Source organism: Littorina saxatilis, linkage group LG4 (genome assembly GCF_037325665.1).
Source record: "Littorina saxatilis isolate snail1 linkage group LG4, US_GU_Lsax_2.0, whole genome shotgun sequence".
In the NCBI taxonomy this organism is placed as follows: domain Eukaryota; kingdom Metazoa; phylum Mollusca; class Gastropoda; order Littorinimorpha; family Littorinidae; genus Littorina; species Littorina saxatilis.
In genome coordinates, this window is record NC_090248.1 from 3009208 (window position 1) to 3014207 (window position 5000).

General features: G+C 39.9%; 1 protein-coding gene across 1 annotated transcript in view; it reads right to left on the reverse strand.

Annotated features, from left to right (window-relative positions):
- Positions 1 to 3626: 3626 nt before the first annotated feature.
- The window catches only part of LOC138963789 (uncharacterized), a 7110-nt gene continuing 5736 nt past the window's right edge, over positions 3627 to 5000 (reverse strand). Inside the window, exon 4 of the mRNA XM_070335645.1 lies at positions 3627 to 5000. This exon is cut by the window's right edge and continues 1434 nt beyond it. The gene's annotated coding sequence lies outside the window, so the exon portion shown is untranslated.

A 5000-nucleotide genomic window follows, 5' to 3' on the forward strand; every position in this document is an offset into this window, starting at 1 on the left:
AACGATTCAAGTCACCATGTCAAACCATTTAAAAAAAACAACCTATCCTTTTGGCAAGCGTCTGTGTTTGATTTAGGTTAGAGTTACTATTGCAACATCCACCAGACTTCTTTACCAATGCTGTCGCATACTGTATGGCGCAATGTAAAACGCACTAACGAGTAAGCTTGTCGTTGTGTAAACAGTACTAGTCAGTTTGAGTTTGTATTGGGTGATAACTGGGTTTTTATTCCAAAGGCGAGCGTCTGAAATTATTGGTTTGTAACTTATTAGGGTGAAGTTGCATTCTTGTTTACAAGAAAAATGTTTGTTCCAGAATAAGTATAAGTATAAGTTTCATAAAGTCCTGAAAGGTTACCCTCATGGAAATGTGAGTTGGTTTCTCTCTGTGGACATTAAGCTGCCTTTTTTTTTTTCCTGCAGGCGGGTGTACATGTTTCCAAGCCCTGCAACTGTTGCTGTGAACTTGGGTTCTTTATCGTGCGTATACACACACACTCGGTCTCAGAAATGTTATGACAGACAGATCTCCCTACCCAAGTAACGTCAATCTTCAAACATATATTTTAGGGGCCATGCGCCAAGTTGAAAATAATTCCGTATCAGAAAAAACAAACAAAAAACACACAACATAAACAAGTTGTGATATGTGACCCTCCACCACGAAATGAGTCGCATGTCACCTCGCGCGGCTCTGCGCTTGGCTTAATACAAGTCCGGGGAGTGTCTGGTAACAGTGTGAGGGTCACCTAAGTCACGGGCTTATAACTCAAACAGTTTTCGCTCTTTTCTAAAACGGTTTTCACCACTGGCTAGAGCATAAAAAACTCTTTAGAAAAATGTAAAAATATGAAAACCATGCAAAGGTGACATGCGACTCATTCCGTGGTGGAGGGTCACATATGATCTTCATCGATATTTCGTAAGCCTGTCGCTGATTTCTTCAGGATTGTTTTGACTACTGAGGAATAACCCAATAATGTATTTAAACATTGTTAGCATGTTTAGCTGAAAGATAAAGCGAGAAAATGATAAAGCGAGAAAACGTGTGATTGTGTGTGTGGGAGCAAGAGGTAGGGAGAGAGAGAGGGGTCATGTGAACAAGACGAGCCGGCTATTTTAACGGATGTACAGACAGACGGGCGCGAGGTCGTGAGTTCGAATCCCGGTCGCTGCCGCCTGGTGGGTTGAGGGTGGAGATTTTTCCGATCTCCCAGGTCAACGTATGTGCAGACCTGCTAGTGACTTAACCCCCTTCATGTGTACACGCAAGCACAAGACCAAGTGCGCACGGAAACGATCCTGTAATCCATGTCAGAGTTCGGTGGGTTATGGAAACACGAAAATACCCAGCATGCCTACTCAACGAAAGCGGAGTGAAGCTGACTATGCTCTCAGAGTATAGTTTGGGGAACCCAAATGGGCAAATGAGCTCACACGTAACCAGAACATTCTGAAGAAGAAGAAGAAGGATGTACAGATTCTATAACGCGTAAGAGGTACCGATACATAGATCATGAACGCGTTTTGGACATTTCTTGGGAGGCAATTGAGCATAAGGACAAAAACACAACTTTCCAAATATTCCAGATATCTGAAAACGAGTTCTTTGTTGATAAAGTATTTAATAAGCATTGTTGTGTAATACTTTTCATATATTTTGTTCGAATAATTTGTTTAAAAAAGACATGCTTTCTGAGATCGCTGACAGCAGCCGTCGTATATATGTGTGTCTACCGATTAGTTTCGGGATTTTCAGTTTAAAGTATTCCAATCAGGATATAGGCGTGGCAGAGATTAAAGCACGTAATCTTAAAATTGTGCACACCCATGCTTGTCAAATAAAGGTGTCACGAGGTGTTAAGATACTCTACATTTCGTAATGCAAATTATTCCGACAGATAAACAGACAGACTGAGTGAAACCTATACGACACCGTATATCTCCTCTCTTTCTTTTGCCGTCGTTTCTGGTTCTGCCCCAGAATACTTGTCAGAACTCCTCAATCTCTACACCCCCTCTCGTCAGCTTCGCTCCGCCGCCGACACTCGACTCTTCCGACTCCCCACAGTGCAAAACAAAGACATGTGGCGAGAGGTCCTTCGCCTATCAAGCCCCTGTGACCTGGAATAGATTACCTCTGCCTCTCAGACACACAGATTCTCTCACTACATTCAAGACAAATCTCAAAACACACCTCTTTCAGCGCAAGTGATTTCCCCTCCAGCATCTCCCCACCCACCCCATCCCGCCCCACCTCACCCCCTACCTAGTGCCTAAAATAACGTGTATATATATTTTCTGCGCTTTGTGTCAGCACTGTTTGTGTGTGTGTAAATAGTATCGTTGACACGTCTTTATATAGAAGCCTATTGTGGTTCTTGTGCTTAGGCTGTGTATTGGATTGTCATTGTATGCCTGCATTATTAGTTGTCAGTAATTATTACATGTGCTGATTGTTCTTTTTGCCTGCGCGCGTATAGTATGTTGGTTATGTTTGGTCATAGTATGTTTGTTTATGTTTGGTCGTTATCTTTGCCTGTGCGTGTATTGTATGTTTGGTCGTTTTTTGCCTGTGCATGTATAGTTTGTTGGTTATGTTTGGTCGGTTTCTTTGCCTGTGCGTGTATAGTATGCTTGGTCGATGTATGTATTGTAAAGCGCTAAGAGTAGACATTTTTCTAGAATAGCGCTATAAAAGTTTGCATTATTATTATTATTATTATATGTATAAGTATTGGTGGTGTACAACAAACGAGGAGAGAAAGAAAGGAGACTGCATTATACATTTAATTTAACAAGACAATTTAGCACAAGCTCAAGATGTATTTTCTTTACGCATCTAGTAATTCAAACAGCTCTGACACTAGATTCTAAACCGGGAAGTGTGTTCGATGTTATTAAAAAAACACGCGCTCTCTGTTTGCCCAGCACAAATAGTAGACTGTCTATATTTAATTCACTGCGGCTGATATCAGTTCCTATCAGTGATTTGGTTACTGCAAGGCTAAAGCGATCGATCTCAGTTCAGGCAGGCAGGCAGTGCACTCAAACGCAAACTAATGCTCCCCCCCACACACACACACACACATACACACATACACACACACATACATACACACACATACACACACACCCACACACACACACACAACACACACACACATACACACACACACACATACACATACACACACGCACACACACACACATACACACACACACACTCTCTCACACACACACACACACACACACACACACACACACACACACACACACACACACACACACACACACACACACACGCACACTGATATTTTATATTCAGAACTGTTTAGATAGTAGGAACTCCTGTTAATAACAGAGAGGTGTCACTGTTGACATTCTAACTACATGTATCTCTTTGCATTTGTTTCATGAACTTGATGTTTATGTTGATAAAAGTGTGTGCTGTTGTGCTTTCCTTTTGTTGTGTTAGAGTCACTTCAACATTTTGTATTTCAAATAATGTGAATGACCTGTCACTTGAAGCTTATACTTGTTTGTGTGCAGTAACGCCATCAAGCATAATCCATTCCAATGCGATTAGCATCCAGACGCGATAAAACAAAGCTTAGCAAAACCAATAGTATTGTATCCAATTTTATTTAGAAACCAAAGAAAACAACGTTGGGTAGGCTACTGTCCGGAGCCTGGCCCAGAACAGACAGGAGTGGAGGTCCTTTGTTGCTGCCCTCCATGCCAACCGGCATAACGGGCAGTAAGTAAGGAAAGAAAACAACAACAATAACATCAAATAAAAACAACAGCAAACCCAATACTTCAAAACACCTGCCATCAAAACATACACGAACTAAATTCCATAATGTAATGCTTTTAATTAACAAATTGATGTGATACTCATTTGCATATCCACTATTTATAAACCTCTCAAGATACAGTTTCTAACTACATTGAAACTTATTTGCACTTGTAAACTCTGTTTACTGATGTTTGAGACAAGAACACACCAGTAATATCATTTGATATTTATCAATTGGACGGCTGCAAATATGGCACACCATTGCATGGTAAGATTTGGCTTGATGACATTCCTCCACAACAATGTATTTTCTTTCTTTCTTTCTTTCTTTTCTTTTTTCTTTCTTTCTTTTTTTCTTTCTTTCTGTTTTTCTCTCTTTCGTTATGTCGGTCTGTCTGTCTATCTTTCTTTCGTTCCTTTTCTGTTAAATCCTGTCTTTCTTTCTCTTTTTACATTTAGTCAAGTGTGTGTGTGTGTGTGTGTGTGTGTGTGTGTGTGTGTGTGAGTGTGTGTGTGTGTGTGTGTGTGTGTGTGTGTAGAGCGATTCAGAGTAAACTACTGGACCGATCTGTATGAAATTTTTCATGAGCGTTTCTGGGTATGATATCCCCAGACATTTTTTTCTTCTTTTCGATAAATGTCTTTGATGACGTCATATCCGGCATTTTGTAAAAAATGAGGCGGCACTATCACACCCTCATTTTTCAATTAAATTGATTGACATTTTGGCCAAGCAATCTTCGACAAAGGCCGGACTTTGGCATTGCATTTCAGTGAAAATTGTAATTAAAACTATTTTTTTTATAAAACGATCCAAAATTACGTTTATCGTATTCTTCATCATTTTCTGATTCCAAAAACATATACATAATTATGTTATATTCGGATTAAAAACAAGGTCTGAACATTAAAAATATATACATTTTGATTAACATTAAAGTTCATCTTATTCCTTGTCCGTTCCCGATTCCAAAAACATATAGATATGATATGTTTGGATTAAAAACACGTTCAGAGAGTTAAAAAGAATAGAGATATAGAAAAGCGCTGTTCTGGATTGTTAATTTCACTGCCTTAGCCACGAGCGGTGGGCAGACGATGCTGCGAGTGTACGGTCTTGCGGGAAAAAATGCAATGCGTTCAGTTTCATTCTGTGAGTTCGACTGAGCTTGACTAAAATTTGTTGTATTTTCGCCTT